This window comes from Suricata suricatta, chromosome 13 (assembly GCF_006229205.1).
Source record: "Suricata suricatta isolate VVHF042 chromosome 13, meerkat_22Aug2017_6uvM2_HiC, whole genome shotgun sequence".
Classification (NCBI taxonomy): Eukaryota; Metazoa; Chordata; class Mammalia; order Carnivora; family Herpestidae; genus Suricata; species Suricata suricatta.
The window spans coordinates 46,454,606-46,476,508 of record NC_043712.1 but is presented as its reverse complement, the minus strand read 5'-3'; the positions used below and the strand labels follow the sequence as shown (position 1 = coordinate 46,476,508).

General features: G+C 39.3%; 1 long non-coding RNA gene across 1 annotated transcript in view; it reads left to right on the top strand.

Moving 5' to 3' along the window:
• Positions 1–21,903, top strand: part of LOC115277095 — a 119,329-nt gene that overhangs the window by 72,998 nt on the left and 24,428 nt on the right. The window contains exons 12-16 of the long non-coding RNA XR_003902217.1: positions 6,092–6,153; positions 8,028–8,229; positions 13,486–13,583; positions 13,936–14,028; positions 14,920–15,081. This is a non-coding gene — a long non-coding RNA (uncharacterized LOC115277095). The remainder of the gene's footprint in view (positions 1–6,091; positions 6,154–8,027; positions 8,230–13,485; positions 13,584–13,935; positions 14,029–14,919; positions 15,082–21,903) is intronic.

Below are 21,903 nucleotides of genomic sequence, written 5' to 3'. Positions count from 1 at the left end.
AGTTTGCTCTAGCTTTGAGAAGAATGCTGGTGCAATTTTGATTGGGATTGCATTGCATGTGTAGATTGCTTTGGGTAGTATTGACATTTTAACAATGTTTATTCTTCCGATCCATGAGCATGGAATGTTTTTCCATTTCTTTGTGTCTTCTTCAATTCACCTTCATAAGTTTTCTGTAGTTTTCAGCATACAGATCTTTTACATCTTTGGTTAGGTTTATTCTTAGGTCTTTTATGATTTTTTTGTGCAATTGTGAATGGGACCAGTTTCTTGATTTCTCTTTCTATTGCTTCTTTATTGGTGTATACACCAATACAACCAATTTCTGTACATTGATTTTGTACCCTGCGACTTTGCTGAATTCCTGTATCAGTTCTAGCAGACTTTTGGTGGAATCTGTTGGGTTTTCCATGTAGAGTATCATGTTATCTGTGAAAAGCAAAAGTTTGACTTCATCTTTACCAATTCTGATGCTTTTTATTTCATTTTGTTGTCCGATTGCTGATGCCAAGACTTCCAACATTATGTTAAACAACAGTGGTGAGAGTAGACATCCCTGTCATGTTCCTTATTTCAGGGGGAAAGCTCTCAGTTTTTCCCTATTGAGGATGATATTAGCTGTGGGCTTTTCATATATGGCTTTTATGATGTTTAAGTATGTTTCTTCTATCCTGACTTTCTTGAGGGTCTTTATTAAGAAAGGATGCTATATTTTGTCAAATGCTTTTTCTGCATCTATTGATAGGATTGTATGGTTCTTATCTTTCCTTTTGTTAATTCAATGTATCACATTGATTGATTTGTGAACACTGAACCAACCCTGTAACCCAGGAATGAATCCTACTTGATTATGGTGAATAATTCTTTTTATATGCTGTCGAATTCAATTTGCTAGTATCTTGTTGAGAATTTTTGCATCCATATTCATCAGGAATATTGGCTTGTAGTTCTCCTTTTTTTCTTGCTGGATCTCTATCTGGTTTGGGAATTGAAGTGATGCTAGCTTTGTCAAATGAGTCCGAAGTTTTCCTTCCATTTCTATTTTTTGGAAGAGCTTGAAAGGATAGGTGTTAACTCTGCTTTAAATATCTGGTAGATTTTCCAAGGGTCCAACCATTTGGTCCAGGACTTTAATTTGTTGGGAGATTTTTGATAATTGATTCAATTATCACTGGTTATGGGTCTGTTTAAATTTTCTATTTCTTCCCATTTGAGTTTTGGTAGTGTGTGAGTGTTTAGGAATTTGTCCATTTCTCCCAGATTGTCCAGTTTCTTTTTTTTTAATGTTTTATTTATTTTTGATACAGAGAGAGACAGAGCAGGAGAAGGGTAGGGGCAGAGAGAGAAGGAGACAGAACTGGAAGCAGGCTCCAGGCTCTGAACTAGCTGTCAACACAGAGACTGATGTGGGGCTCGAACCCACGAATGTGAGATCTGACCTGAGCCAAAGTCGGAGGCTTAACCGACTGAGCCACCCAGGCGCCCCCTCTTTTTAAAAATATTTTTTGTTTTATTTATTTTTGAGAGAGAGAAAGAGACAGTGTGAGCAGGGGAGGGTCAGAGAGAGGGAGATGCAGAATCTGAAGACAGGGATGTTTCTTATTTCTTGAGATAGCCCTGGATTGCAATGTATTTTCCTCTTAGGACTGCCTTTGCTACATCCCAAAAGGTTTGGATTATTATATTTTAATTTTAATTTGTTTCCATATAATTTTTAAATTTCTTCTCGAATTGCTTATTTGACCCATTCATTCTTTGGTACGATGTTCTTTAACCTCCATGCTTTTGGAGGTTTTCCAGGCTTTTTCCTGTGGTTTCATAGCATTGTGATCTGAAGCTGTGTGTGGTATGATCTCAGTTCTTTTATATTTGTTGAGGGCTGCTTTGTGACCCAGTGTGTGATCTATCTTGGAGAATGTACCATGTGCACTTGAGAAGAAAGTGAATTCTTTGCTTTGGGATATAGAGTTCTATATATATCTGTCAAGTCCATCTGGTCCAATGTATCATTCAGGACCATGGTTTCTTTACTGATTCTCTGTCTAGATGATCCATCCATTGCTGTAAGTGGAGTATTATAATCCCCTGTAATTAGCACATTCTTATAAATAAGATTGCTATGTTTGTGATTAATTGTTTCATATATTTAGGTGCTTCCAAATTTGGTACATAGACATTTATAATTGTTATCTCTTCCTGATGGATAGACCCTGTGATTATTATATAATGCCTTTCTTCATCTCTTGTTACAGCCTTTAATTTAAAGTCTAATTTGTCTGACATAAATATGGCTATTCCAGCATTCCTTTGACTTCCAGTAGCATCATAGATAGTTCTTCATCCCCTCACTTTCAATCTGAAGGTGTCCTCAGGTCTAAAATAAGTCTCTTGTAGACAGCAAATAGATGGGTCCTTTTTTAAAATCTATTCTGGTACCCTGTGTCTTTTGATTGGAGCATTTAGTCCATTTACATTCAGTGTTATTGAAAAATATGTGTTTAGAGTCATTGTGTTATTTGTAGATTTCATGTCTGTAGTGATGTCTTTGGTACTTTGTGTTTCTTGCAACATTTCCCTCACAGAGGCCCCTTAGACTCTCTTGTAGGGCTGGTTTAGTGGTGATGAATTCCTTCAGTTTTTGTTTGGGAAAACCTTTATCTCTCCTTCTATTCTGAATGACAGGCTTGCTGGATGAAGGATTCTTGGCTGCATATTTTTCCTGTTCATCACATTGAAGATTTCGTGCCATTCCTTTTTGGCCTGCCAGGTTTCTGTAGATAGGTGTACTACTACCCTTATGTCTATAAGGGTATGGTAAGGCCTGTTTGTCCCTAGCTGCTTTCAGAATTCTCTCTTTATCCTTGTATTTTGCCAGGTTCACTATGATATGTTGTGCAGACGATTGATTCAAGTTACATCTGAGGGGAGTTCTCTGTGCCTCTTGGATTTCAATGTTTTCCTTCCCCAGATTGGGGAAGTTCTTAGCTATAATTTGTTCAACTACCCCTTCAGCCCATTTTTCTCTCTTCTTCTTCTTCTGGAATTCCTATTATATGGATATTGTTTCATTTGATTGCATCGCTTAGTTCTCTCATTCTCCTTTCTTGATCCTGGATCATTTTATATCTTTTTTTCTCAGCTTCCTCTTTTTCCATAATTCTTTTTCTCCATAGTTGTATCTTCTAATTCACCTATTTTCCCCTCTGCCTCTTCAATCCACACTGTGGCTGCCTCTATTTTATTTTGCGCCTCATTTACAGCTTTTTTTTGATTCATCGTGACTACTTTTAAGATTCTTGATCTCTGCAGAAAACTCTGCTGTTTTCTATGCTTTTTTCAAGCCCTGCGATTAATTTTATGGCTGTTGTTCTAAGTTTTTGGTTGGTTATGTTGCTTATATCTATTTTGATTAATTCTTTGACTGTCACTTCTTCCTGGAATTTCTTTTGGGAAGAATTCTTCCGTTTTGTCACTTTGGCTAGTTTTCTGTCCCTTGTAAGTTTTAGAAGCTTGTTTTGTGCTCTGTACCTGTGAGCCCTGCTATATTAAAGGGGAGGTCATACACTGTCCAGGGCCTGGCTATTCAGGAATGTTTTTTGGAGAATGTTACTTGCTCTCTGTTGTTGTGACTTTGGTTATTTTATTTCCTTACTCATAGTGTTGTTTAGGACCCTCTACCCAAGTGTGCTTTGATTTGTTCCTTGAAGTCGCCCTGGAAAGGAAAACAAACAAACACAAAAAAACCAAACAAAAAAACACAAACACACAAATAAAACAAATAAGCAAACAAAAACAAAACAAAACACATGCAAAAATCTAAAAGCAAAAAACCAGAAACACCAGCTACAAGTAAAGAACAGGGTAGAGGTGGTGCTGATGGAAGAGCACATACAAAGAGAGAAATCACAGGGGCAGGGAACAAGAAAAAAATGAATATTGAGCAGGCAGAAAGATTAAAAGGCTTAATCTAGAGAAAGGAGAATAAGGAAGGAGGCGAGGAGAAAGAAATGAAGATAAAATTATCCAGAGAAACCATATGGCCTGCTTATTCCCGAGAGAGAGAGAGACAGAGAGAGAAGTAAAGAAGGAGGTATAAAATATGCATCAAGAGAATGGATTAAATATATCTGTTTAAGCAAACCAATAACCAGAGTAAACAGCCTAGAAGAAGGAAGAGAAGAAGGAGAAAAGGGAGAATAAATCTAAATAACAAGAATTGTCCTAGAATTAATCTAGGCAACACTGAAGTGCTGGTCCTGCAGCGGAGGGAGCTGTCTGGTTGCGTGGAGTCTATTCAGCTCCGGCAGTAATTTCCAGGGGCGGGGGATGGGGGGTGGTGCGTGGCTTGGTGTGTGCGGGTCCTGCCTCCACTGTGGGCCCTGCGGAGGGCTCCCTGAGGCCCCACCTTGGTGGTCGTGGAGAGGAAAATGGCGATCCCTCAGTCCCTGCTTCATGGACCATGTGTCCCAAATTGTTCTTTTGGATCCGTCCTCACTGTGCTGCGGGTGCAGACACGGTGGTCTGTCTTGCTCCGCTGTCTTTTTTGTCCCCCCGCTTAGCTGGATTTTAAACTCCTGCTCCGGCGCAGGGTCCAGCGGCTGTGCTGCGGCCTTCGGGGAAGGGGACTGGTTTTTCCTGCTGCAGATTGTGCCCCTGACCGACTGCCGAGCCAGGAGCTGACTCGCCTCCTCCCCAGCTGTGCAGACAGGGCAGTTGCCCCAGTCAGAAGAAAGCCCTAGAGTTAAAGACGGGATCCTTCTCCACCTCGGTCTTAAGTTATACTCTTGTCCGGATACAGTCCTGCACTTTCCCAGCTCCTCTTTCTCGTCCTTCGTCTCTTTGCAGAAGGGATCCCTCCCCTCTGTGCCTTCACGGCCTGTTTTAACACGGGTAAGTCCAGTTTTCCGGTTTTCTCCTTCGTAGACTCCGTCTCTTCCTCCCAGACTCTTGGGGTTCAAAGTCCTTTGTCTTTGTTTGAGAGACGCGGGAAGTGCGGAGCCCCCTACTTCTCCTCCATGTTGGCCCCCATCTGCGTTTTAAAAATATTCTCTTTTAGCCATTTTTTTTCCCTAAACTGAGATGGCAGGAAAGGGAAGATACTGCTTACATTTGCACTCATTGAATTCGATGCCACATCATCATTCCTCAGGTCCCAAGGTCCCTAGCTGGTCTGCCTGCTTTTCTGTGCCTTTCAGGCTCTTTATATTTATTTTATATAAAATGTATAGAAGTTTTTGCTGTGTTTAGTAGGAGGAATGGGGAGAAATGAGTCCACTCCATTTTGTCCTTGTTGAGATCCTTTGGAGAGAGGTCGATGCCGTCACACTAGTGATAAGTACAATCATTAGTGTGCTGGGTGGTGAAGGCCAAAGTGTGGATGTGGTTAAATGCAAGTGGTGAGATCCCGTGCTGTTGGGAGTCACCTTACACTCCGGAGTCAGCGGCCAGACCACAGGTAAGCCAATGCTCATAAAAATCTGAAGTATATTTAAATACTGAAAAATTCATTTTCGAAAAATGAATCTAATGATTTTTGAGAAATGTGATGCTTACAAAATTATATTTAGTAAGATGAATTTATGTACACTCCTAGAGATCAGCAGGATTAGACTGTTTAAAGTACCTTTTGACCTTTGGCCAATAGCATGTGGAGTAGTCTCCATTTTCTGTACTTTCAGAGAATGAAAGGGGGTGAGTAGAGGTGTGGCGTTGGTTTTCTGTTGGGAAATTCTGTTGCATCATCTGGCCCCCTGGGATTTTCCCAACTTGCTTTTCAGGGTGCAGGGTATATCCTGCTTTGGGTTGAAATTAAATGGGCTTTTGGTAAGCCCAGTTGAAAATATGTCCTAGCACTAGCATTGTTTATCCATAGGTTTCGATAAATACAGATATCTGCCAAGTCTTCTTGGTAGCACTGATAAGTATGAAAAGGGCTAATGAAAAATATGCAGGCCATTAGGAAGATTGGCAGGTTAAAATTGATACACTAAAAGAAATTGCATTCTTTTCCACAAATGAGTCATACGACTGAAACTATGTGGTATTATTTGGACCAACAACTGTGATAATGTTTAATCTCTTTAAGTGACAGATATCTGGATAACACTGACACTCAAATGACAACTCGGGCAACAATACCCCACTTTTTGTTAGGTAAGCAGAAGTAATAGTAAAATCATTTTCCTGGAGGGATTTCAAATATGGGAACACTATGATAGCTTTAATAATTCCTGATAAGCTGTGAATACTAAAATTTATGATAAAAATAACTTTTACCAATGTAGAAAACATGGAAATATTGGGGCTGTGATCAAGGAGGAAAAGTCTGTCAGTTAATTTACAGTTAGGTAGCTAGACTTTGCCCCCAGATCCATAGAAGTGCAAAGTAAGGGAAATCTTACCTAGCGGTGAAAAGGGAACCTTACCATAAAGTGGTTTTCCTCCAACCCCACCCTGCAAAGTACATTCCTTATTCCCCGGGTGTGCCTGTTTATCCCCAAGTCCCAGCCCCACCTACACCCTGTTCTGGCCCCACACCAAACAACATATTCAAAGCCCCTCCCTTCAGATCTCAGACTATCTTAGAGTCACTATTGATTCTTGATTCCATCACTTCCCCCACCTTGTCTAGAGATGTTTTCCAGCCTCTTTTCTATTCCATGCTTGGCATACAGTAGGTGTTAAATATCTATTTGTTGCCTAGATTTGTTCTTGACCTTTGGTTTTCTGTCTCTCCATATCTTTTAACTTGTTCTTTTGATCCCACTTTATAACCTCTTGAATTTGTCCTTTGGTATTTGGCTGTACCAAATGCAGGGTATTTCAATGGAAATAATATGGGATTTGGGTTCACAAAGACCAGAGTTCAAATTTTTGTCCCACTATTTACTAGCTTTGTAAAAACTAGCAAAGGACTCCCTTTCTGTGGCCCTCAATTTTACGTCTTTAAAGTTGGACAAAATTGTCTGTATTGCAGAGTTATTATGGAGTCAGAATGAATATAAAGAACTTGACATTGATTGACATGCTCAAGCAATCTCTCAATATTATTAGCCAAATGACCTTTCCAGTCTCCTCATGGCTCTGTCCAGATCCTAATTCAGCCATTTCTTTAATTCCATTCATTCTAGAGTGGGAAATAAAGCCAAGAATTCTGCTTAGAAAGCACTGAAAACACAAATAACCAGAGAGAGGTGGTTGGAGGTTTATATCATCGTACTTCATTTACTCATTATAATTACCTGTTAGGATAGATTAAAACATTTATAAGTTCTATGCACAGGTGAGATAAAGATGCCCATTGACATTCCACATGTAAGTGAATTTCTTTTAAAAATGAAAGGGTCTGACGAAGTCCAATAATGTTCTTATCGTTTTCCATGATAAGTATTGTGCAGCTTTAAAAAAAATAGATCAAATTCTTAAAAAGGACAACAGTAACTACTTATTTTACTGCTGTGGGATTGCCCTTGCATATCTTTTTCCTGCTCACAATATCTGAAGGGGTTGCAATAGGGGAGAAGGATTATTGGCTAATCAGTGTTTTTTAAATCCCTAAGATTATTTTTTTTTGAGAGTTTACTCTATCCGGACCCTGAGAAAAACTACTATCTTCTGCTTTCCAATATACCATCTTCTGTGTGTAGTTTGATGGCCCAGGTTTCTACTACTCCTTTGTGACACTGAAATCAGATTTTTCTCCAGTGTTAGTTTTTTACCCTTTTGCACCCCTCAGACTTGTTAAAATCTTGGATTAATACCAGCTCATGGCAAACAATGTGGACTGCGTACCCAACAGCTATTCCCTTCATACTTCCTTGCAGGAGAACCCCAATATTGTTCTGGTATTGGGCCTGCTATCTTCATTAGTCCCTCTGGTGGGCAAATGGGGATTAGGCTAAGGCAGTCGTGGTGGTTTCTTTTTCTTGGCGATGTTATTTAGCTATAGGCATGAGGGACAACCTTTCTTAGGAAATGTGAAGGAAAATATGGGAAACTTGTGAGTAAGTTTCCTTTGCTCTTGAAAGGGCAAAAGACAGTGGTTCACTCTTTTCTGAATCTGGTCATTGTTGGATGAAGAATTGGAAGCTGTCCTGAGATCATGAGGGAATAACTCTGAAGACAAAACTACATGCTAAGAATGGCAGAGAACCTGGGTCTTGATGATGTCACCGAGTCACTGGCTGAATCTGCTCTGAAACTATTAGGAGACAGTCCTTACTGGTTAAGGTACCTTTTAGTTGTGTTTTCTCTCTTTCTTTCTTTCTTTTTCATAGTGTTTATTATTTTTGAGAGACAGAGCAGGAGTGGGGGTGGGGCAGAACGAGGAAACAGAATCCGAAGCAGGCTCCAGGGTCTGAGCTGTCAGTGCTCGATGCAGGGCTTGACCTCACAAACCACGAGATCATGACCTGAGCTGAAGTCAGACGCTTAACCACTGAGCCACCTACGTGCACCTTAGTTGTGTTTTCTGTTACAAGCTTTGGAAAATATCCTAACTGATTAATATTAAAGTTATCCCTCACCATTTGCACTTATTTTTCAGAAATGCTTAATAGACATTTCTATTGCTTGTCATAACATTTCCTAACTAGTTTGAATTTTCCAAAAGACAGTCAGTCTTGGACTGCCCCAAGTGGGTGGCTTGGTTGGTTAAGGGTTGACTACAGCTCAGGTCATGATCTCATGGTTCATGAATTTGAGCCCTTCGTCAGGCTCTGTGCTGACAGCTCAGAGCCTGGAGCCTGCTTTGGATTCTGTGTCTTCCTCTCTGCCCCTGCCCTGCTTGTGCTATGTCTCTCTCTCTCTCTCTCTTTCTCAAAAATAAAATAAAAACATTAAAAAACAAAAAGACAATCAATCTCAAAAATTAAAAGCAAGACTTTATTAGCAGCTGTTTGGTCTAGTGTTTTCCAAATTTCTATCATTTACTTTTATGATTTTTGTCACCCCTTTTTCAAATTAGATACATTCATTTAAAAAATAAAATTTCTCACTAGCTATAAATTGAAAATCAGTATTATTTGCCTAAAAGAGAAGGTAATAATACAAAGAATTTTCATGAACAAAGCGATGTTATTAAATTCTTGCCAGATATAGTTGCCTTTGAAGACTGAGGTTTGCTCTCTCTGTTGAAAAGAGAGACTAGGGAGTATAAAGAGGTGGTAAAAATAATTCTAACACCAACTGGACTATTTCTTTGCCGTCATAAGAAGAACTGAAAGAGAAGGTCAAGGGAGACGTCTGTTAACTATCTGAATTTATCTAATTGCCATGCCTGTGCCCTCTAAAATCATCTGGTGTTCCACCAGTGCTCTGATTGTCCCTGGAACTGACCCTCTAGAGAGCCCTCACAAGGGCCTGGCATCCTAAGCGATTCTTACTGGAGTGAGGCTCAGGGTAACCCTGAGGAGAGGAGAAATGCCTAAGAATCAGCCTTTGATTGATGTGATCATGAAGTGTCATAAGAAGCCAATGTTGCCATGTTTTATTATACTTGGTAGTATAGCAAAGACAAACAATCATTTATTATTCTCTCCATGTCACAGAGACTTTTTGCAATCATATGCCCTATTGAGAATTTCTGGAAAACTCTGGTTCTTCTACTCAGGAAAATGAACAACTACACACAAACAGAATTTTCACACAGGTCAGAGGGCCCATGGACCCTAGGCCAAGAAGCAGAATTCTTTATATTTTATATGTGTTCTCTTGTAGCTTACCGTGGGATTCACTTCAGTGCAAACTGTGGTTGAGTGCAAAACGTAGTTTTTTGAATATGTCTATAAATGAGTAAGAGTAATAGGTTTATTTAAATGCACTAAACTGGAGAATTACTTTCCCCTCAACATCTACTTTGAATAGACAGAGATTACACTGATATTGCCTTCCAGGAAGCTTCAAGAGATGAGGTCAGTCTCTATAAAAAGAAAATCAGTCAACCCTATATATTCATCCTTGTAAACTTTGAAACACCACTGAATGTACCCAGTAAAATTGTCCCTGAGCAACCAGACTCCCCAGACTGGATGGAGTTCACAAGCGTTCCTTAGCTAGAGTAAACAAAAATGACTAGGAACTTTGGATTGCCTTTGTCTGAAGTTGGGTGTCTGGCTGGATCAGGAACAGCAGCATACCACACACCTGCTTGTCAAACCAAAGAGAAACCCCAGAGACACCTATTTCTTACATTGTCAACCGAGCAAAGATATCACATGATTCTAATTTATGATGACCCATTAGTCTTTAAAAACACCCTCCAACTTTTTTGCAAATACATTTCCTTTAAAAGGGATAGGATAAATAGCAAGTTGAAATAGACCGTTTTAACCTCTAATTTTAAAAGATAATATTAAAAACATTCAACTGTAGGGCTAAGACATTACAGATGCAATAAGACCCCAAATAGTTTTTGGAACAAATGTTAATGGGCTATGAAATTAAAAAAAATTTTTTTTAAATTTCTTTATTTGTGAGAGAGAGAGAGTCAGCACAGATCCTGATGCGAGGCTCAAAATTACGAAATGTGAGATTATGACCTGAGCTGAAGTCAGATGTTTAACTGACTGAGCCATCCAGCCATCCCTAAAATTTTAAAAATCAAAACTAAGCTTAAAAAATTTTTTTTTAATTTGGTATGAAATTGAGCCAATGGTTAATTTCAAACATTTGTAAATGGCTAAATTAAAACATTTTACTTCCAGACATCACAAGAAGTGTTTAGATTAAAAATAGTTGATCAAAGTGATATTGAAGAGGAGATCTGGAATTGGTGATATGCACCTAATATAATTCTTTTCATAACAAATGTTTGAAAAATACTAGAAAAACTTTATAAAAGGTGAGGTTTTCATTATCACTGAGTAAAGTTACTTGGTTTATATTAAGAACCACCTCTCAAACTTCCTATATTTTTTGGTTTACTCAAGGCTTGGCCAGGAACAACTAAAAATTATCAAATGTCTCAAAAACACTTAAGATCAGTAAAGATGAGTTTATCTGCTTTACTGAGTTGTGAGCTTAAATTTGTCCCTGGAAGGACTTTAGATTTAACTTCTTAGTAATACCACGGAAACCATAATAGTGGCCAAAAGTGAAACATGAAAATTTTATTTCTTATCATTAAGAGTTCTTTTTCTCTAAACCAAACAAAGATTGACTAAATTTAATTGATGGCAGACAAAGTCTAGTGATCTGGGCACAGTATCAGTTCGATAACAATGAATTCATTATGTTGATTTTCTTTTGGACTATGGAAATGTAAATTCTTCCCCCTCAACTTCTTACTCTAAAAAATGGCACTATTTGTGCATAAATTTTCTTTACCAATATCGAGGCTGTTCATTGTGTGAACTTAGTGAAGTCCTTGAAACATTCTTTTTTTTTTAATACTTATTAAAATGTTTATTTGAGAGAGAGAGAGAGAGAGCGAGAGAGCATGTGTGCACATGCATGAGTGGGGGAGAGAGAGAGAGAGAAAGGGAGACAGAGAATCCAAAGAAGACTTTGAGCTGTCAGTGCAGAGCCTGATGCAGGGCTGGAGTCCACAAATCATGAGATCATGACCTGAGCTACAGTTGGATGCTTAACCAACTGAGCTACCCAGATGTGCCTGCATTGAAACATTCTTGATGAGTGTATGAGGAATAAAGTTTGAATAAAACAATAAAACCTTTTTAGTTACAAAAAGCACAAATTCATTATCCTTTCATGTAACAGTTGGTAAATATTGGGTGAAACCATCTATAGACTAGCAGGGACTGAAATTTAAGACTAGGTTGTGTGAGATAATGAAAATAGACTGGAAGTTCTTTTATGGATACTTCAAACTTCTGAGATCAATACTTATATGTATTTGATTATACATATATTTGTCAAAGGAGTGTCTATTTTATTCTGAAGAATTAAACTGTTAGTTGAACAATACTTTGAATTGGTTAGCAGTAATAAATATTTCCTAATAAATAATACCCTGAAAGCAGCAATCAATCTTAAATCTCACTGAAAGTCCCATTTAGATTCTTAGAAATAATCTTGGTTCAAAGCAGTAAATGTGCTGATTTAATACCAGGGCAGTGGTTTTTAGTGTGATCCCAGGGCTACCAAAGCAATCATCTGAGAGCTGGTTCAAGGTGTAGCTCTCTGGTTCTCTGGGCCACATCACTTTTCTATTTACCAGAACTTGTGTTTTCTGCAATTTTAATAAATGTCCCAGATGATTTTATGCACTAGCAGGTTGAGGTATTGTCTTCGAGTGTAGTCACTGGGGCTTCAAGTAATTTACCCCCTTCCAGGAAGTAATAGTGACACACTTTTTAAATTTTTTATAGCCCTGGAGGGCAGATGGCAGTTTTTTTAGGTGGGAAGGGAGAATCGAGCTGAAAACATCGTTGCCTTAGTCCTTCATAATCCCCTCCTTTTCCTTATCATCACCATCATTATAGCTGCTGTCATTTATTGAGCATTTACCATATGCCAGGCATTGTGCTAATAGCCTTTCAAACATGATCTCATTTAATCTTACAATGAGTTTTATGATTGCCAGGTTACAGTAGAGGAAACTGGGGCTTCAGTTCACACAGCTGGTATAGGACAGGGCTGGGTAGTAAACCGTGTGGTTTCTGGCTCTCAAATGGTTGTGACAATGTAAAAATAGAACTAATTGGGTGAAGGAGAAAGAGAAATGACATTTTTTAAGCACTTTCATTCAACTGGGTATTTTACATGAATGTTTATATTTACTCCTCTCAACAAACTGAAGTATCTCTTTTTATCTTCACGTTACAGATAGCAAAACCAAGGATCAGCAAGTTTATATATTCACCCAAAGTCACTGCTAATAGTGCAAAGGCTCAGATAAATCTGTCTGCTTCCCTCGCTCCTTTCTCCTCCACCAAACCCAACTCTAGTCCAAGAGTCAGTCAGCATAGGTTAAAATCTCCACTCTGCCACATATTAGTCTTGGAATATGTGTTATCGACAAATTACTCAATTTCCCTGTGCCTTGGTTTCTTTCTTCATTTGTAAAATAGAGATAATAATGGTATGAATTTCACCTGGATTTCATGAGGATTAAATGGCTATATGTATAAAATATCAATCACTTAGAATAGTTCCTGATATAAATCTAGCATTCTACAAGTATGATTATTAAAAAATACAATAATAATTATTAAACCTTGAGAGTGGGAATTAGATGGCAAAATAGAAAGTAATTCATTTTAGAGAAAACTGACAGTTGTTACTAGTTTTTTCATTGATTCTAACTTGTTTAAAATTAAGTTTATTTTGAGACGGAGAACAAGTGGAAGAGGGGAAGAAAAACTGGAGGAAGGAGAGAGAATCCCAAGCAGGTTCCGTGCTCTCAATGTGGAACCTGATGTAGGGCTCGAACTCACAAACTGTGAGATCATGACCTGAGATAAAACCAAGAGTCAGACGCCTAACTGACTGAGTCACCCAGGTGCACTTTTTCATCTATTCTAGCTGGAAGGAGCAAGTTGCACACCCCACCTTGCGGAACATGATGCTTGGTAACCAAGGTTGGAAGAAATCCTTGTATGTAGCAGTTGGCGGCCATGATGGTAATCAGGGAAAGAGACATGTCATGGCAGGGGTGGGGAACTGCACTGGGAGTTGAGCTCTTGTTTATGAAAAGGAGACAGAGGTTATTGCCACAATTCTGATTTGCTCTATAGATTTTCCTTCAAAAACCTACAATCATGATCATGCACTAGGGAAAAAATGTAAATGAGACAAAAATGCATTACCTTTCGTTTGTGCAATGTGTTTGCTCCTAGAATACTGTGTGGGTTTGGCCTCCGTAAGTTTTCTACAGGGTGGTTTGGATAAAGATGGTGTCTGAAGGGCAAATGTTTTTTAAAAAATGATAATTAAGGGGCTACCTCACCTGACTTTGGACTCTTCAATCTGCAGACATGAAAGGAGAGAGGGCAGAGAGGAAATCAGAAGGCTGAGAAGTTCTGTAGACGGAGAATTATTCACCAACTCCCAAGGTCCTTGCTGAAGGTAGCCTGAGTGACTTTAGGATACAAAAAGTAGTAAGAGTTGCTTAACGCAATGGATGGTAAACCCTGAAACTAGTCAATATCAGAAGTGATGACATATGAAGAGTTTCAAAAAATATACAATTAAATTTCAGAAAGACATTGCTTGAATATCCCTTATGATCAAGACCTAAGCTGGGAGCGGTGTTAAGGAAGCAAAATGAGACAGTCCTCTAGACATTCAAAATCTCAAGCTACACATAACCAAATTATACTACAAATGCGATGAATGCAATAAAAACTATATAAATGAGAAGATATATAACCAGAACCAAGGAGTAAGTAGGTCAGAAGGAATCCTATGTGAGTCAGCATAGTGCTAGGACTGACCCCCAAGTGAGTAAAATGTGAGCTGAGTATAGAGGAATAATTGCAATTCAGAGGATAGAAAAGAAAGAGACATAGGGACTTCCAGAGGGAACAGCATACAAGAGGCAAATGATATAGGGAATTTGGGCAGATTATACAATTTTATTGTTTTAGGGGAATGTTGGGTGAGAATGAGGCAGAAGTTAGAATTTATTCACTTATTAAACAGATCTTTATCAAATACCTCCATTGTGCTAATCACTACATAAGCATTAGGGACAAAAAGATGAATGAGATCGGACCCCACTGTCCATTCATTTATGACAAGCAGTGTGCTAGGCATTGTACCAGGTACCAGGTACCAGAGATGTAAGGATGAGAAAGCAGATACACTCCTTTCTTTTCACTGTGGGTACAGCGGGGCTTGCACAGATGAATAGTAGGTGCTGTGGAAACAGCACCACTCAAATCCATGGTCTATATGCTATGACTGACCTTTCCATGACTTAAATCTGATCTTGTTATTCTGTTTAAAATCCCACAGTGGCTTCCAGTAGTGTCTTCAAGTTAAAACCCAAGATCCATAGCATGGCCTCACAAAATCCTTCATCAGCTGGCCATTTCTCCAACCTCCTCTCATCTCTCACCATGATGTTGGCCTTGGCTTCCCAGTATTCTGTCTCCATTCACACGGAACTATCTGGAGGTATTCAAATGCCCTGTTATTTCCAGACTTAGAGCCTTAGTGCTTTTGTGTGTTTTGTTTTCTCTGCCCTTCTCCACCTAGCCCTTTCCAGCTCATTCCTCAGACTTTTCTACTATTCTGGCTCAAACACTAATAGTAAATATATCGTGCCAATATCGTATGCTTTGTGGAGAAGTCAGCTGCTAAGGGGCTCCACCTGATTGCCCTAGTAACTCTCCCTCTTTCCTTGTCACTGTGTTGCATTTGATGCCTTTGCTACTGACTCTCATAGCTTCCTTCACTTGTTTTTCTTTGCTTGATGGATTTGCAGTGTTTGCGTTCTATACAGTGTAGACAGGTGACTCGGGTTCCCACTTGCTGGGCTTATGGGTTAGGCATGGTCCCCTATGAGACATTAAGAAGTTGCTGTCCTCTTCTGAGCTCATTTTTATCTTCCTGCTAAATTCCCTGCAGCGTGTATACATGACAAATGGGGTCAGAGTGACGTGGTTTGCTGGGTATGAGACGGAGAATGTTGTGTGTGCTGACTTCTCCTAACTAGTCTGCTTCTCCGTTCGTGGAGAGCACTTCTGGAAGGGCAGTGGGCAGTCAAGGACTTGGAGTGAGGAGCATCGTGATTAAACTGGGGCCATTTGGAGGAGAGTTTGGGACTTTAGGTCACCACCACAGGTGATGGATGCCTGAGAAAGAAATCAGAAGGCAGAGAGGACGTGGACAATCTGAGCCATAACTAAACTTGCCAATGAAAAGAAAGTCTATTATTCTAATAGCCTCATTTCACCAAATGCTTTAATACTCTTGTACTTGTGCCTTTATCATTTATGTGATCAACAGAACAGAAAGAATAAGAGGTATTTATAGAACCCGAACCACCCACTTGTCCTACCAGCTCTTGAGAAAAATGAAGATCTTGTTCTGAGTCACAGCCCCCAAATGGAAGCTATTTACAATTCGGAAAATAATCATAACCTTTAGAGGTGAAGGTTCATATCATTTATGTGATGAAAATCAGGTAGGCAGTAATAGGTGCTAAAGACTGCTAGTGCTGTTTGCAACCTTTTCAGCCCGGTTGGGGTTTCTTTGCCGGGGGCCGGTACTGCAGGCAAGCAGACGGTTCCTTGTTTTAGTCATATAGTTACTTTGTGGTTGAAGCTGTCAGTCAAACCTTTAACTTTTGCTTATAGTTAGTTGAGAGCCACGATGCAAAAGCGATAATAAGATCCCCTTTTCAATTCCTTGTCTACTTGATTCAAATTCACAGGGCAAACTTAGAAGGTCACAGAATTCCTTTAGATATTAAGCAGAAAGAGGAACATTTAGAAGAGTGTGTATATATGACATGGTACATGTTGTGGAAAAAAAGAGGGGAATATAGTATATATTTGTATGTGCTTGTATTTGTCTTATGAATAAACATGAGAAAGATGAAAAAAACGGTTAAAGGTAGGAGTACCTGGGGGGCTCAGTCGGTTGAGATTTCAGCTCAGGTCATGATCCAGGGTTGTGGGATCAGTCCCGGGTCAGGCTCCACGATGAATGTGGAGCTTGCTTAAGATTCTCTCTTGTTCTCTCTCTTTCTCTTTCTCTCTTGAGGCACCTGGATGGCTCAGTTAAGCATCCAGCTCTTGATTTTGGCTCAGGTCATAATCTCACTGTTTGGGAGATCAAGCCCTGCATCTGGCTCTGTGCTGACAGTGCAGAGCCTGCTTGGGATTCCCTCTCTGCCCTGCCCCTACTCCCTCTCTCTCAAAATAAATAAATAAACTTTTTTTAAAAAAAAGATTCTCTCTCTCTCTGCCTATCTCCTCTCACTCTAAAACCAAACAAAAGACTGTTACAGATGATTGCCTACTGGGGTTGGGTAAGGTTAGGAGTAAGAATTGGCTCTGTGTCTTTCTGTCACCTTGACTTCTGAAACAGTTGTATATCATCTTTTCAAGTCTGTCAAAAGGCGTTACTTTCTTTTTTAACTGATACAGACTAAAAACAGGAAAACAAAGTCCATTTGGTAGTACAACGCATGTCTGTGGTGTGTCTGCTTTCAACGTTTACAAAGTTTACAAAATCTGTTCAACAGCATAGGATGTTCCCGTCACTCTAGTAAAAGCTGCGGAGTCTAGAGCACTCACTCCATGTCAGTTACTTCTGATGCTTCCCTCATCCAGTCCCTTCAGCTGCCCTTCTAGGCTGGTAGTATTGAGCATATTTTTAGATGATGAGACCAGTTTTGGAAACATTAACTGACCAAGCTAAGATCAGAGAGAAGTGTCAGAGGGGTGCCTAAGTGGCTCAGTCAGTTAAGCATTCGACTTTGGCTCAGGTCATGGTCTCATGATTTGTGAGTTTGAGCCCCGAGTTGGGCTCTGTGCTGACAGCCCAGAGCCTGGAGCCTGCCTCAGATTCTGCGTCTCCCTCTCTCTCTCTTCTCCTCCCCTCCTTGCACTCTCTCTCTCTCAAAAATAAATAACATTAAAAAATTAAAAACAAAAAAGAAGGGGTGGCTGGGTGACTCAGTCAGTTGACCATCCAACTTTGGCTCAGGTCATGATCTCACAGTTCGTGGTTTGAGCCCGGCATCAGGCTCTGTGCTAACAGCTAGCTCAGAGCCTGGGGCCTGTCTCTGGATTCTATGTCTTCCTCTCTCTCTGACCCTCCCTGATCACACTGTCTCTCTCTCAAAAATAAAAATAAAAAACTAAAAAAACTAAAAATCAAAATAAAAACAAAAAAGAAGTGTCAGAGCCTGTGTTGGTTAAGTATCTGACTCTTGGCGTCAGCTCAGGTCATGATCTGTTTGTGAGATTGAGCCCTCCTTTTGGGCTCTGCACTAGCAATGTGGAGCCTGTCTTGGGATTCTGTCTCATTCTCTCTCTCTTCTGCTCCTTCCGTGCTCGTGTGCTGTCTCTCTCAAAATAAATAACTAAAACATTAAAAATAATAATTAAAAAAGGGAAGTGTTCAGAGCCTCTAACTGGCGTCCTCTGACTTCAGATAGAGTGCACTTTCCCCTGTAATAAGCTGACCACACCTCCATTATTGCAGATGTGTTGATTACATCCAGGGGCCAAAGTGCATATTCGTTCAATAAATATTTATTGAATGCTTACCATGGACGAGGCACTTTGGCAATTCCTGGTGATGTGAGAAAAATAAGAGTGGTGAGACAGGCAAGGGAACAGTGAAGCCTGCTGCTGGGCAGGGAGTGCTCTGGATGGAATTAAGCACAGCGAGGGTGGCAGTACAAAAAGGACATTTAATTGAACTGGGGAAGTTCATGGCAATTTTCCCGGAGATGAGTCTTGGAGGACAAATGGTATTTAGCTAGGTCCTCCCAGTTAGGGTCAAGTGTATTCCAGGCAAGAGAGGACAACATGTACAAGAGCACAACGTTATGAAAGAATGCTACATTTTTGAGGAATAGTCAATAGTCGGGCATGTCTAGAGTGTGGAAAGAAATGAAGCCAGGAAAGGGTCTTGTAACACTGACATTTGTAACGCTGAGTTATTTGGACTTCGTCCTGTAGCAATGGAAAGCCATAAATGATTTTCAACAGAGGAATGAATGAAAAGATTAAATTTAGAGCTTGGAAAAATCATTCTGGCAGGAGACTATGAATTGAAAAGGGGTCAGGGTCAATGTTCAATGCTAAACTGGTTGGGATAATGTTATAATGCCTTATTTTATTGTTAATGTGTTTGTGCATAAATATGTACTTGTTCACATTATGGCATTTTTTCCCCCTGAAACTGAGATGTATCTTACAATGAATTTTATGTCATAATTTAATTGGCAGCAGTTTTTCTCTCTTAATGGGTCCCAGATTCCAGTGTGTCTTATAACTGATGGCATCTCAAAATAGGTAAAATACAGTGGGTCCAAGCAAAGTGGGACCGTAAAGATGGAAAAGATTTGAGTGATATTTAGATTTGTATATTTAGATTCTGATATTTAGATTATTGATTATTAAGTAAACAAAAAGAAACGTGCAGGACACTATAATATGCTGCAAACTGTGGGAAAAAGTGTGTGTGTGTGTGTGTGTAGAGGGGGGTAGAACACACACACACACTTCTTTCTAGAGATGCGTAAAATGTTTCTGGAAAGATGCACAAGAAACTAATAACAGTGATTGCTTCCAAGAAAGGGCATTGGGGGCTGAGGAAAAATAGTGGAAGAAAACTTTTTCTTTGGGCTCTATTTTGTACATGTTATATTTTGAACTATGTAGAATGAGGGGTACCTGGTGGCTCAGTTGGTTAAGTGTCAGACTCTTGATGTCAGCTCAGGTCATGGTCATGTTTGTGGGCTCAAGCCCTGAGCTGGGCTCTATGCTGACAGTGTGGAGCCTGCTTGGAATTTTCTCTCTCTCCTCTCTCTCTCTGCCCCTCCCCTGCTCACACGCTCGCTCTCTTTCTCTCTCTCAAAATAAATAAATAAACTTAAAAAAAGAAATATGTATAATGGTCAAAATGGGGCTCTGGGTGGCTCAGTCAGTTAAGTGTCCGACTCGTGGTTTCTTCTCAGGTCCTGATCTCGTGGTTGGTGGGTCTGAGCCCTGACTGTGTGGAGCCTGCTTGGGATTCTCTCTCCCGCTCTTTCTCTGCCCCTCCCTGGCTTGTACGGTCTTTCTCTCTGTCTCTCAAAATGATAAAAAAAATGACAAAAATGATAAAAAAAATAAGAGGTGTTTGGTAGGAATGATTGACAAATTTGTTGACAGATTGGTTATAGAATAAAAGAGAAAAAAATTACATGTCAGGTTTTATTCTTTTAATTTCTAATTTTAAAAAACAGCTTTATTGAAATTTAACTCATATACCATCAATCCACCCATTTTAAGTGCACAATCCAATGACTTGTAATAAACTTACTGAGCTGTGTAACCATAACTACAGTACTTTTGGAGCATTTTTATCACCCCAGTTGCCCGTTATTCCCGTCCTCACCCCAGCCACAGGCAACCACTTGTTAACTGTCTGTTTTTATGACTCTCTTTTTTGGACAATTCCTATAAATAAAATCATATAATAGGTGGAGTTTTGTGTCTTTTTTTCCCACTTAGTATAACATTTTTTAGGTTTGTAGAAGTATATATATAAGTATATATCAGCATTTCATTCTTTTTTATGGTTGAGTAATATGCTATTGCACAGATATACAATGTTTTCTGTATCCATTCACCAGTTAATGGACATTTCAGCTGTTTCCACTTTGGAACTATTATTAATAATGCTGTTAGGAGCATCATGTTCAAGTCTTCATGTGGGAGTAATTTTTCATTTCTCCTCAGGAGACATCTAGGAGTAAGATTGCTATGTTATATGGGAATTGATTTTTAACTCGACAAGAAACTGTCAAACTGTTTCCCAAAATGGCTGCATCTCTGTACATCCGTATCAACAAGGTATTGAGGAGGGTTCCTGCCTCTCCGTATCCTTACCAATGCTTTTCATTGTCTTTTTGACAGACTTGATCCTAGTGGGTCGAAGTGGTACCTTATTATGCCTTTCACTAATGACTCGTGATGTTCAACACATTTTCATGTGCTTATAAACCATTTATGCATCTTCTTTTGTGAAATGCCTATTTAAATATTTTTGGCATTTTAAAATTGGGTTGTCTTCTTCTTACTGAGTTGTTAGAATTCTTTGTATCCTTCACTTTAATTTGACTAAGGAAAAGTCTCCACCAGTAAGGAAACTCATTCCTCTTTCTATTTCTGAAAATATTTTAAGTTTTTATACCTTTTAGAGGGACCCTTCAAAAGTATGTCCTATTTATTTTTAGAGTATTTCCATAAGAACATAGGGATCAATTATGAAAATTAATTATCTACAACTTTCTTTCCTTATTATGGACTCAGACAAGAGTTATAATATAAATCTTTTTCTTAAAGTTTATTCATTTATTTTGAGAGAGAGAAAGTGTGAATGGGGGAGTGGAAGAGGGAGAGGGAGAGAGAGAGAATCTCAAGCAGGCTTTGCTTAGCATGGAGCCCAAAGGGGCATGGTCCCACCATCTCATGCAGCGAGATCACCACTTGATTCGATATTAGGAGTTGATTCTTGGGGGTGGGGATGAGGGGAAAATGGGTGATGGACAATGAGGAGGGCATGTGTTGGGATGAACACTGAGTGTTGTATGGAAGCCAATTTGACAATAAATTATATTTTAAAAAAAGAGTTGATGCTTGACTAAGCCACCAAGGGGCCCCTACAATATCAATCATCACATTGCATTCATTTTTGTAGCACTTTCAATGCTCATAACCATCTTCCTAATCACCTTCATGGGCAGACAGAAAAGTTCAATCTAGTTGAACCTGTCTTACTTTATAGTGCTCTATAGGATACTTACTGTCTGAATTGAGAAATAGGTTGCTCTAGAGATTCAATAAATGATCAAAGGAGTAGCAACATCAATATCAAGTTATGTCTCAGTTTTACCTGACCTAAATACCAATCTTTTTACTAAAAATAGATTTTAATGTTCTGGGATAAGATAAGCACAGAAAAATAGCCTTTGAATTTTAATTATCCCTAGATAATTTCATTTTAATTTTCTTTCTAAAGTAATCACTTATCATACTGCAAAGTACCTGTCTGTAATTCTCTTTAAGACACACATGGAAACATTGCACGCGTGCACACACACACACACACACACACACACACACATACACACGCACGCGCGACCCCTAGGTACCAAGTGGTCAGAGTCCAAATTAAGTTACCATTTAGAAACTAAGACAAGAGGTCTAGAAGGAGGAAGGAGACATACTATCTCGGAGTTCAACAGAGTTTTTCTCTCTGCCTATACCA